The sequence below is a fragment of the Schistocerca serialis genome, chromosome 6, assembly GCF_023864345.2.
Source record: "Schistocerca serialis cubense isolate TAMUIC-IGC-003099 chromosome 6, iqSchSeri2.2, whole genome shotgun sequence".
Taxonomy (NCBI): Eukaryota; Metazoa; Arthropoda; class Insecta; order Orthoptera; family Acrididae; genus Schistocerca; species Schistocerca serialis.
The window spans coordinates 340,358,823-340,372,693 of NC_064643.1; positions in this window are offsets into that span (position 1 = coordinate 340,358,823).

Here is a 13,871-nt window from a genome sequence, read left to right on the forward strand (position 1 = left end):
CAATATGGCGAGCCTACGTAGTCGACCAGAGCGTTGACGACGATTACGTCTGCCCTAATGTTCTCACGCAGCTCAGCATCGGGCCACTGTCACATCTTAATGCCCCACAAATCTGGATATTCCAAGAGTCTACCAGGTGGCCAATAGGAGACCCGAAATGACGTCCATTTGAAACTCTGCCAGGTGCCAACAACGCTCTATTACACAAACCCGTGTCTTTCACAGTGATCACTGAATATCTCAGGCTGTCGCACTGTCGCTTGCTCCAAAAAGTGCGGGCATACGGTCTATCCGATGACATATGCGGTTGGGTAGGAAGTTTTCTAACAGACAGAGAGCAATATGTCGTCTTGAATGGGGTGACTTCAACAGAAACACGCGTAACTTCAGGAGTGCCCCAGGGCAGCGTAGTAGGTCCGCTGCTTTTTACAATTTACATAAACGATTTGGTTGATGGTATTGACAGCGGCATTAGACTGTTTACCGATGATGCTGTAGTCTACAGGAAAGTAGTATCACAAGTAAGTTGTGAACAAATCAATGAGGATTTGCAGAAAATAAATGCGTTGTGTAACGAATGGCAGTTATCTCTCAATATTAGTAAGTGTAACCTACTGCGTATAACAAGGCGAAAATCCCCATTAATGTAAGAGTACAAAATAAATGCCCATACTTTGGAAACGGTAACATCCTTCAAGTATCTGCGTGTGACTATTCGAAATGATCTCAAATGGAATGATCAGATTACACAAGTATTGGTAGAATCCTGAAGCGATGCAGTCCTTCAACAAAGGAAATTGCTTACAATACGTTAGTTGGTTCAGTCGTAGAGTATTGTTCGTCTGTATGGGACCCTTACCAGTTGGGTCTGCTTCAAGAGATTGAGAAGGTTCAAAGAAGAGCTTCAAGATTCTTGACTGGTACATTTGGCCATCGCGAGAGCGTCACAAATCTCATAGAAAGTTTGAAGTGGGACACACTTGCAGATAGACGACGTACTAAACGGAAGGGGCTGCTCACTAAATTCCGAAATCTGATCTTCGTTGAGTATGTAGAGCATATATTACTGTCACCAACTTTCAAATCGCGCATTGCTCACCATTCAAAGACATAGGAAATTAGAGCTGGTACTGAGGCGTTCAGGCAGTCGTTTTTTCCTCGTACGATCCGCGAATGGAACAGAAGGGGGGAAATATGACTAGCGTGAATTGTGCCCTCCGCCACACACCGCTAGGTGGCTAGCGGAGTATATATGTAGCTGTAGATGTTCACCCCCTTTCTGTACCCTACCATGCGTGGTAACAACACTGAACACAAGAGAAATTAATGCACTCTGGTGGTCGTTCTACCTGTCGAAGAGTATTGTAACTCTAATGATATACATATTCGCCAACGGTGTACACGTGTACGGTGATGATGATATTCGGTTTTGGGGCGCTCAATTGTCTAGTTTTCAGCGCCCGTCCAAATCCCTAATCTTTAAAGTGTCCAGTCTCGCCACTTTCCCGAATGATGATGACATAATGAGGACAACACAAACAGCCAGTCGCCAGGCGGAGAAAATCCGCTACCTGGCCGACAATCGAACCGGGGACGCCGTGCTCCATAGGCAGCAGCGCTAGCCACTTGACCACGAGCTGCAGACCACATGTAAGAAGTTACATTGACATCCGAAAGTGTCTTCTAGGTGCTTCACTTTTTTTGTGTCAGGCAGTGTAGTTTCCTAGTAATACACTCATGCTCATACATTAAGGGTAATGCTGATACATGGTAAAACAACGCTCTGATGGGCGGTTTGCGGGTTTAAATCACCTCGGGGTATGACCATGCGGTGCATTTGACCTGCGGTCGTCGCACGGTGGCGTTGGCAGCAGTCCACAAACGCAGAGATGTGTTGGTGCATGTCAGAGTACGATGCAGCGAGTAAGTGTGCAGATGTTTTCAGACGTGCTAATGGTGACTGTGTGTTGAAAATGGCTCAAAGAACACATATTGCTGACGTTATGAGGGGTAGAATACTAGGGCGACTGGAGGCTGGTCAAACACAATAGGTCGTAGCACGGCCACGGGCCCTCCGTGTGCCACAAAGTGTGATCTCAAGATTATGGCAACGATTCCAGCAGACAAGAAATGTGTCCAGGCGCTATAGTACGGGACGTCCACAGTGTACAGCAGCGCAAGAACACCAATATCTAACCATCAGTGCCCGCAAACGGTCACGGAGTACTGCAGGTAGTCTTGCTCGGGACCTTACAACAGCCACTGGAACAGTTGTCTCCAGACGCACAGTCTACAGACGACTGAACAGACCTGGTGTATTCGTCCGGAGACCTGAAAGATGCATTCCCCCGACCCCTGGTCACAGGAGAGCCCTTAAAGCCTGATGTCAAGAACCCAGTACATGGTCATTGGAACAGTGGTCCCAGGTTATGTTCACGGACGAACAGTGATTCTCGCCGGGTTTTCATCTGGCGTGAACTAGGAACCAGGTACCAACCCCTTAATGTCCTTGAAAGGGACCTGTATGGAGGTCGTGGTTTGATGGTGTGGGGTTGGATTATGATTGGTGCACGTGCACCCCTGTGACAGGTCAGGTGTATCGGGACGTCACTTTACACCAGTATGTCCGCCTTTTTAGGGGTGCAGTGGGTCCCACCTTTCTCCTGATGGATGATAACGGACGGCGCCACCTAGCTGCCATCGTGGAAGAGTCCTTGAAACAGAAGATATCAGGCGAATGAAGAGACCTGCCTGTTCTCCAGACCTAAACCCCATCGAGCATGTCTGGGATGCTCTCGGTCGACGTATCGCTGCTTATCTGCAAACCTCTAGGGTATGGGAGGCTGTACCCCAGCAGCTGCTCGACCACCTAATCCAGAGTATGCCAGCCCGTTGTGCGGCCTGCGTACGTGTGCATGGTGATCATATCCCATACTGATATCGGGGTACATGTGCAGGAAACAGTGGCGTTTTGTAGCACATGTGTTTCGGGAGGGTTTTCTCAACTCATCTCCAATACAGTGGACTTACACAATCTGTGTCGTGTGTGTTCCGTATGTGCCTATGATATTAGCGCCAGTTTTGTGTAGTGCCACGTTGTGTGGCACCACATTCTGCAGTTATCCTTAATTTATGAGCATGAGTTTACATTTTCGTCTCTCTCTTCTCTTTCTTTTTAGTCAACTCCTGATGTCTTGCTACCCACTGATAGGCAATACACAGCCGAAATCTACGTTGAAATAGTTTGCTTTTCTCAGGCAACATATTCGAACACGTACCTTTTTTTTTTTTTTTTTTTTTTTCTTATCAGCGTTCTCGTATCGAGAGCGACACTGAAAGAGCCACCCTGCAGTCGTTGGAGCTTGTAGTGTTCTGGAGAACACCAGAAACAAAGCGACTGGTTTTGTTTGCTGATTTCTAGGGCACACAGAGTGTGCACTGCCGCGTAAACGGCTAGCGGGGGACACCTTTGTGCGGCAGCTGGGTGGAATTAAGGCGCGCCGCAGTTGCTGGAAACATATTTTGCAACAGTGATTGGCCATGGACGCTCCGCTGATTGCTCAAAGAGCTGCCCGCCACGCGCTGATTGGCGCCTCACCGACCAACCGGCCACCAGCACGTCTGTGCACCCCTTTTACTGATGCATCGCCAGGACGGCTCTCGCGTGAGTGCTCAGCTGTGTTGTGTAGGGCCACCGATATTAGATCACGAAGCTGTTTGCCTACAAAACAATGGCTAACTAAAAGAAACTTTGAACCACAACTACTCAGTCTTTACTTGCATACAATATGAACGTCGATAAGTCGTGATCACTTATTATAAAGAATCTACACTGCGTGAGACATTACTCATAGAATGACACATTTATAATGCAGACTGAAGCGACAAATGAAAATTTGTACCAAGAACGGGATTCTAGCCCGGGTCTTCTGCTCATTAGGCAGATGTGCTAACCACTATACTACCCTAACACAGTGCATAAGTACACGGACTAAGCATGTTTCCCTCCTCAGTCCAAAATCCCATCTTCGCCTCATTCCACTTCAGACTTAAAAATGTCTCTGGAACCATATAGTTTTCTATGCATTCACATTCATCGATAAACTGTAATGGAAATCAATTGCAGTGTCTTCTGTAGCCGCCTGTAGCTGTTATACAGTCGTAGGCTGTGTTCCAAAAACGAACAGCATAGAGACAAAAGTAATCACACTTTCTGCAGGACCTGACCGTCATTTTGTAGGACAATGCTCAAGTACGTACAGTGCAAGCTGTTACTGATGTGTTTGACTGTTTGGGCTGCTAAGTGCTATACCACCTACTGTAATCCCCTGACTTAGGCCCTCGTAAGTTCAACTCGATTTCTAAACTGAAGGAAACACTTCACGGCATTCGCTTCTGAACTGCTATAAATTCGCCGGGAAACAGACCGCGCCGCTCAAACTGTCAACACAACTGGCACTGCTAAGAGTATCCTACGACTTCCATGTCGCTGGTAACGGGTTATACACAATGCTGGTGACTACATTTGAAGGTCAGTAAAACTTTGAAACACGTATCTATTTTGTACGAGCTGTAAATAAATAGCTGCCACTATTAAAGTTACAACCCTCCTATGTTGGTTTACATGATTTAACTGATCTGAGGAATTTCGTTTCTGTAGTCACTGTTTGATTTATGCCTTCCTTGCTTGGTATCTAAGTCTCAGACCCGTAAAGCAACATTGGAACAATTAGTGTTTTCTAGGATCTCAGTTGCGTTTCTTTAGAGATAGAGATGTTGTTTATAAATATTATCGTGATTTTAATCAGCTCTGAAAAAGTTCTAACTGAAAATTAATGAAAAATGGTAAGACTCCTTGCCATGAAAATTGAAAGAAAGAAAGTAAAAAGATATAATAAATTTTGAAATAATAATTTTCAAATAATAATTTTCACATCTCATCTGCATACAGTTATTGCATTAAAAGCAACGGTGACATGTGAAAATTTGTGCCTGTCCGGGACTCGAACTCGGATGGTGCTCGTCTTTAAACCGTTTACCTTAACACCTTTTCTTTAAAAAAAAAAATCTCATTTTGTTCGTTGAATCTTCTCGGGGCGGACGTCGTAAGACATACGTTTAAGTTCGTTGTTGATCGATTAACTCAGTTTTTTTTATTACAGAGGGCAGCTAACCCTCTGACCAAACACGCTGAGCTACCGTGCAGGCATTTTTTTTTTTTTTTTTTTTTTTTTGTTCGTTACTGATAGTTGTGTTTGCGGACGTCGCAAGACATCCTGTTCAAGTTCGGTGGTTGATCCTTCCACTCAGTTTTTTATTACAGAGGCCAACCGGCTCTTTGGCCGAACACGCTGAGCTACCGTGCCGGCTAACGCGTCGGCCATCCGGGCACGTCTCCTTCCAGCCCCAGTTCCCACATGCTGCACACTACAGATGTAGTGTCCCTCCAGTATTCACTATCCACTATTTGCTGACAGTTATTTAGCTGAGTCCCACAAGTGTTCGGACGAGTAAGTGCACTCGCAAAGAAAATATCATTTCGCCTCCAACGGACGCATAGAAAAAATGGTTCAAATGGCTCTGAGCACTATGGGACTTAATATCGGTGGTCATCAGTCCCCTAGAACTTAGAACTACTTAAACCTAACTAACCTAAGGACATCACACACATCCATGCCCGAGGCAGGATTCGAACCGGCGACCGTAGCGGTCACGCGGTTCCAGACTGAAGCGCCTAGAACCGCACGGGGACGCATAGAAGTAGATATTTATATGTGTGGTTTCTGTTCTTTTGGACATGTCCGATGAACCAAAACATTATGATCACTGCTCACTGGGGGGGGGGGGGGGGGGGGTTACGGGTGCGTGGGCAGTCATTATTGCGATGGTACGGGCCGCGTTTGCGGAAATAAGCGGTTGTGAGAAAGGGCACATTGTAGTAGCGCTGCGGCTGGAAACGAAAATCTCTGAAACGACGAAGCTGGTCGGTTGTTTGCGTACTGTTGTCGTGAGCACTTATGGAAAATGATTGAAGGAAGGTGGAATAATGCGTAGGCCATATGGTACTGGATGGCTTCGTCTCATCACAAAACGTAGTCCGCCCCTGGTAGCTGAGTAGTCAGCGCGACGGAATACCTAACGGCCCGGGTTCGATTCCCGGCTGGGTCGGAGATATTCTCCGCTCAGTGACTGGGCGCTGTGTTGTCCTTAGCATAATCATTTCATCCCCATCGACACGCAAGTCGCCAAAGTGGCGTCAACTCGAAAGACTTGCACCAGGCGAACGGTCTACCCGACGGGAGGCCCTGGCCACACGGCATTTACATCTATCACAAAACGTAGAGGCTTGAGAATCCCCCACTGTGTAATCGAGGATAGGCAGCGATCTCTGGCAGATGTAACGACAGACTGCAGTGCTGATGGAAGCACAAGTGTTTCGGAGTGCACTGTTCAAAGGCCGTTGTTTTTGGACATGGAGTTCCATGTAACACGGCCCCTACGTGTTTCTGTGTTGCCCTAACGACATAGTTACAACTGCTGTAAGCACAGCGTAACTGAATTTTCACCGTGGACCAATAGAAACCTTTCGCCTGTCGAGTGAATCGCATTTTTTGTTACACCAAGTCTTTGATTGGGTCCTTACACGCCGCCAAGCAGGCGAATGGCTGCCTGGAACGTGCACCGCGCAACAGATGCAGGCTGGTGAAACAGAAATATGCTACGGGGTGCATTGAATTGGGCTTCTATGCAACTTATGGCAGTACTCGAGGCACTATGGCGGCAGTGAACGACGTGAACATTATTGCGGACCACCTGCATGACATCAAAAAATGGCTCTTAGCACTGTGGGACTTAACTTCTGAGGTCATCAGTCCCCTAGAACTTAGAACTATTTAAACCTAACTAACCTAAGGACATCACACACATCCATGTCCGACGCAGGATTCGAACCTGCGACCTTAGCGGTCACGCGGTTCCAGACTGTAGCGCCTAGAACCGCTCGGCCACTGCCTGCCGCTGCATGACTTCAAGGTTGAAGTCTTCTCTGATGGCGATGACATCTTCCAGTGGGGTAATCCTCCGCTAAATATGGCCAGAATCGCGTTGCAGTGGTCTGAAAAGGGAACCTCCCCATCGCACCCCCCCTCAGATTTAGTTATAAGTTGGCACAGTGGATAGGCCTTGTAAAACTGAACACGGATCAATCGAGAAAACAGGAAGAAGTTGTGTGGAACTATGAAAAAATAAGCAAAATATACAAACTGAGTAGTCCATGCGTAACATAGGCAACAACGAGGAATGAGCAAGTTCAGGAGTGCTGTGGTCCTGTAGCTAGCGTGAGCCGCTCCGGAGCGAGAGGACCTTGGTTCAAGCCTTCCTTTGGCTGAAAATTTTAACTTTTTTTTCAGTTTATGTGACAAACGCTTATGTTTTCATCACTTTTTGGGAATGATTATCACATCCACAGGAAAACCTAAATCGGGCAAGGTAGAAGAATCTTTTTACCCATTCGCCAAGTGTACAAGTTAGGTGGGTTGACAACATATTCCTGTCATGTGATGCACATGCCGTCACGAGTGTTGTATAGAATATATCAGACGTGTTTTCCTGTGGAGGAATTGGTTGACCTATGACCTTGCGATCAAATGTTTTCGGTTCCCATTGGAAAGGCACGTCCTTTCGTCTACTAATCGCACAGTTTTGCGGTGCGGTCGCAAAACACAGACACTAAACTTATTACAGTGAACAGAGACGTCAATGAACGAAGGGACAGATCATAACTTTGCAAAAATAAAGAAAACCTTTCACCCAAGGGAAGAATTGAACCAAGCACCTCTCATTCCGCAGCTGCTCACGCTAACCACGGGACCAAGGCGTTCCTGAGCTCATGTTCTCCTTGATGTTGCCTATCTTGCACATAAACTACTAAATTTGTATATTTTGCTTATTTTTTCATAGTTCCATACAACTTCTTCCTGTTTTCTCGATTGATCTGTGTTTAGTTTTTCAAGGCCTATCCACTGTGGCAACTTATAACTAAATCTGAGGGGGGTGCGATGGGGAGGTTCCCTTGTGAGGAGCATGACAGTTTAATTCACATCGATGTCTTCGCCAGCAAATGTGCCTGATCCCTACCCATTAGAACACACATCGGGCGCCATCTTAGTGTCCACAAACCAAAGTCCCGTGTCCGCCCCAACAGCTGAATGGTCAGCGCGTTGGAATGCCAACTGAGTGAAAGAATCAAAAACGAATTTCAACGGATGTCATGTGGCGTCCGCCACGAGCAAATAAAAAAAAGAATTTGCCACGCACGGGGGCCCGGGTTCGATTCCCGACTGGGGAGGGAAATTTTCTCCCCTTAGGGACTGAGTGTTGTCCTCATCGTTATTTCATCCACATTGTCGATGCGAAAGTCGCCCCATGTGGCGTCGCACTCAGTAACACTTGCACTTGGCGGCCGAACTTACCGGTCACTGACGCCATACGCTCACTTCCATTTTACCGTCCCGTGATTTGCGGGAACTTAGGGACCTGTGAGTAGAGATATGATGCCACATACTTTTGAAAAAACCATCAAGGGCTTGTAGAACCCATGCCAAGCAGAATCGCTGCTATACTGTGTTTGAAAAGTGGAGCAACACGCCATTAAACAGGTGATCATAATGTTTTGGCTCAATGGTGTAAATAGGTTAATAGATTCCTTTAGTTGGCCCTCTTAATTTCAGATTATAGGAGATGATGCATGAAAATTAGCAGAAACAGTAAAATGTGCTGTGAACGAAAGGAGACAAACAGAGCGTTTAGTACAGAATAAAGTTATTAAGAAGTCCATTTGCAGTTTGCTCCATATTGCTGTAAAAGCAAAACACTGTTGATGACAGGCAGAAACTCACCAGGGAAGTTGACGAACATCTGTAATATACAAAATGGCTATATACATATCTGTGTAGGGTGCACTGTGTTTACAGTCGTGATCGGGACATCGCGGTTTGTATAGGCTTAAAAAATGGTTAAAATGTCTCTCAGCACTATGGTACTTAACTTCTGAGGTCATCAGTCCCCTAGACTTAGAACTACTTAAACCTAACTAGCATAAGGACAGCACACACATCCATGCCCGAGGCAGGATTCGAACCGGCGACCGTAGCAGCAGCGCGGTTCCGAACTGAAGCGCCTAGAACCGCTCGGTCACAGCGGCCGGGTGTATAGGCTTATATGTCTGTTTATGAATCTGTGTTCGGCGACAGCAGATTTGTGGAAATCACGATATTTAATGTGGGGCCGCTGCTGAGTGCAGCGGCCTGAAATTGTACGTATACACTGACTAATGTAACTGCCAAAGCATTCAAAAGGAATTTTTATGAATTCCATGAACACTAAGACAAAGGCTGTCTTTTACGGGGCGCAACAGCTCTTTAATTTTCTTGGGTGACTGTATACTGGACTGAATACCTTCTCTGCCTAGGATTCTTCCCTTCTTTTTCCTTTCTTTTACTAGCTCCTATGAACATCAAGAAGATCGCTGGTAACACCTGGCAGAGAACTGCCCAAGGCCGTCCCACTTGGAGAAGACTTCTGAAAGCCTACCTGAATCCACGACTCGAAGAGGCCACATCATCTAATGATTGAATTGGCTGATGATGATGATAATGATGATGATGAAAGAAATGAATATTTTAGGCTGATCATCTTGTGATGATTGAACACAACCAGAGATGGACAAAGTAATATCTTATCCTTCATAGCCGTTCTTCCGCAACACCTCTTTCAAGTATGTTAATTTGTAATTCAGGTAATTCTTGTCAGATAAACCTTAATCTTAGACACCGACTTCACTTTTATGAAAGATGGAAACACACTCGAACCTGAAATGCGACAGAGACATGATCTGAGTTACGCACCACTGTAGGAATCATCATGACTAGTAACATCCATTACCTCAAAAAAAAAAAAAAAAAAAAAAAAACTAAATCTAAAATCCTCCCAAACATGCCATGAAGGCCCAGCGGTACCGACCGGCTGCCGTGTCATCCTCAAAAAATGGTTCAAATGGCTCTGAGCACTATGGGACTTAACATCTGTGGTCATCAGTCCCCTAGAACATAGAACTACTTAAACCTAACTAACCTAAGGACATCACACACACCCATGCCCGAGGCAGGATTCGAACCTGCGACCGTAGCGGTCGCGCGGTTCCAGACTTAAGCGCCTAGCAACGCTCGGCCACACCGGCCGCCGTGTCATCCTCAACCCACAGGCGTCACTGGATGCGGATATGGAGGGTCATGTGGTCAGCACACCGTTCTCCCGGCCGTATGTCAGTTTACAGGACCGGAGCCGCTACTTCTCAATGAAGTAGCTCCTCAGTTTGCCCGCAAGGGCTGAGTGCACCCCGATCGCCAACAGCTCTCGCAGACCGGATGGCCACCCATCAAAGTGCTTGCCCAGCCCGACAGCGTTTAACTTTGGTGATCTGACGGGAACCGGTGTTCCACTGCAGCGAGGCTGTTGGCAAAATCCGTTATTGCGGAGGTGTAATACGAGGAGATGGTACTTTCGCCTCACGGTGTACGTTGCTTTGAAGCCCGTGCTGCCGTGTTATATGTCCCAAAACATTAGCAAACAAGTGTGTACGGGTGCTTCTTGTTCTTAATTTCTGCCGTGTGCTCGCAACAGTTCTTTTAAACAGAAAATATTGCAGTGCTTTCGTGAATAACAGTGAGTCAGGAGACATTTTCAGACGTTATTGTGGTCTTAAATACATATTTGATCCAGTAATACGACCTTTTCATCTTGTTAATGCAACTTTATTACGAGTATTATTAAATGTTTCGCATAACCAAGAAGACAAGCATGTAATGTGAAAAGAATGATCCCGTAATCCAGCATTTTTCTTAAGGCGGAGTGACGAAACTGGTGATTGGCCTGTGTGCTCTTTCCGAAAATGCGTAGAACATATTTTGCTATGTTTGGAGGGTTTCCAATATTTCGTTCTCACAGCGTTCACCCAGAGACCTAGTAGGGTTCGGCTAATATGAAATCTGAATTAAAATGGCTTAAAAAATCCACTACAGTAAAGATAAACAGCGGAACCAAAACGCATGTATATAAAATAAAATATCGCTTGAACGATTCTACTTACGAATTAAATGTGATTATTTTAGCATTTTTATTATAATCAGAGTAAGTAGCACACCCATAGGAGATGCAAGCTGGCAATTTATTTTCAAAAAAATGGTTCAAATGGCTCTGAACACTATTGGACTTAAATTCTGAGGTCATCAGTCCGCTAGAACTTAGAACTAACTAACCTAAGGACATCACACACATCCATTCCCAAGGCAGGATTCGAACCTGCGACCGTAGCGGTCGCGTGGTTCCAGACTGTAGTGCCTAGAACCGCTCGGCCACTCCGGCCGGCATTTATTTTCATCAAAACACTTCCACTAGAAGCTAACACAGTATTTGGAGAAACTGACATGGAGGACGTCGGCTTGAGGTTTGTGACCTCATGATAGTTTCTCTTATTGTACCTCCAGGCCATTATAGACATCGAAATTATCTCTACGTGACATCTCCGTGACATAGTTAGGCCAACTAAAGTGGCCTACGCAAGAACTACACATTCTGCTAGCGCAAGATAACTCCTGTTGGTGACGACAGAAAAAATAGTTGAATGCTTGATTTTACCAAAAAAATGTGACGCAGCAAGAAATCCGAGAGATATTCATCCAAAGATGTCGCTGTGAAAAACACTCGCTCGCCCCACACTTGAAGGCACTCATCGGTATCGGAATACAAATGATCCACTAGTTAAGTAAGTTTCAAGATTCTCACAGCTGAACTGATAGTAAACTATAGTGACTATAATTAGCAGGAGCATCGTGCGTCGGTACCCCGAGGGAACCATACCTGCGCGGTTGTGGCAAATCGCGTTACTGTCGCGACCGATTAGTCGACCTCTGGAACTGTGCGACGCGATTCACCGCAGTGTTATTAGATTGCGGAGCGGTAACGAACGCCGGTTTAAAATTATGACCAATTAGCTTCTGAACTTCTGAGCGGCTTAAACTTTCATTACACCCCAGAATTGTATTTGCGAGTTACGCCGTTACATAAAGGTTAAGTCTTCCCAAAAGGTAGAAGCCTCTACGACCAGGTTAGAACCGAACAGGTGCTTAGAGCGTCGGGAATGAGCACGTCTGCAGATGGTGGTTATTCTGCCTGGCTACCCAATAGGTTCTTGCCTCTCTTAAGGTACTCCTACATGGTATGCACTCTTTTTAAAGGACCACCATGTTTGGTCAAGAGCATTCTCGGTCTTACTCTAAAACAACTGCGTCTCCAGATTACATGGGACGGTAAGACAAGGCTTTGTAGTTTTAATTGTAGACTAATTTAGTTTACAGGTGCGCTCGACTGAGACGAATCCTAATTACTTTTCTAAATTACAGTAGTCAGGGCCAGGTGAGTACCAGTCCTTTCTCTACGTGTTTACACGACTGCGTGGTCTCTGAACTTAAACTTTTTTAGCTCGTGAGGAAGCTAAATACAAAAGCTATTTAACTGCTACTCTTAATTACCGTGTTGCGTTGCCATGGGGAATCTCTCCTGCCCAACATTCCTAACAAGACAATACGAAGCAAGAGTTAGGTTCGCAACAAAATAGTTCTCGGTCCTTGGAAGGTAAATTACAATGCAGCTCGTCTGCTGCGAGTTACAATTTCCAGGCCTTCTGGCATTAATCATTTTTGTATGTAAATCAACAAAAAATTCTGAGATCATTACCTCTGCGAGCTACCTAGCACTTATACAGAAGGATTTATTTCAACACCAAACCTATTTACTGTTTTACATCGCATTTTACTGTAATCAGAACCGTGATAGCTCTATTTTTACGTAATTCGTGTTTTCCGCATATGTGTATTTCAAGAAATTAGCATGTCTCTACATGTGAACTTCGGGCGTACCCCAAGGAAATATTGTACAACTGGGATTCGTTTTCGCTGGAGGCCACGGTTTTCGAGTTACTCAAGAGAAACGTACAAAAGTAACCTTGAAACGCATCTCCACCCCCCACTCCTTCCTACCACTGTACAAAAAATTTCCGACTAGACGAACCGTTCCCGATATTCGAACTTTTTTCGTCTCTGTAGATTGGGATATTACGCCAGCAGCATTTTCAGCTACTTCTTTAATACTATCAATTTAAACGTGTCCGTAAGGGTAATGAAAGGAAAACGGATTCCTTAAACGTTACGCTAAAACCAATCAGGTTGACAGTTCGATCCAGACTTAAGCCTTGCAAGTACAATGGTTTCGTAGTCAGATGGCCTGGCGAATACAACAGTGGAATTGTTAATTTTATGTTCCTAAAATGCAAATAATTATTAGGTAAAATTTACATAAACGTCAGTTTTACAATTTTTAAGCGCTCGACTAAGCCTGTGACTTAATACGGTCAGCCAATGAAACCAAGAAAGATCGAAATTTTTGCAGTCCCAAAGTTTTGTACAGTGTCAGGAGGGCGTGCCTTGAACAATATACTAATAATCCTGATTAGTGTGGGCTGAGTGTGGGAGTCGGACTACGGTTGAAGGTCGCTTGTGTACATTTTCTTGATAATACGAACGGTCTTTAGCGAAAACGTATTTCAGTACAAAATTTAGCTAATTAAATTTCCTATGAAAAGGTCCTGTTCATATCTATATCTTACTCAATAATGACCATTCCTCGTGGGACAGCGTGTATACAGAGAGGTCGCAACTTTATTTACGTATATGCAATCTGGTGGATAATGTAGAAAGTTACCTTAGGATTTGATGCTATTATACATGTTGTTCCAGGAGGGACGTCCAATGTTCACG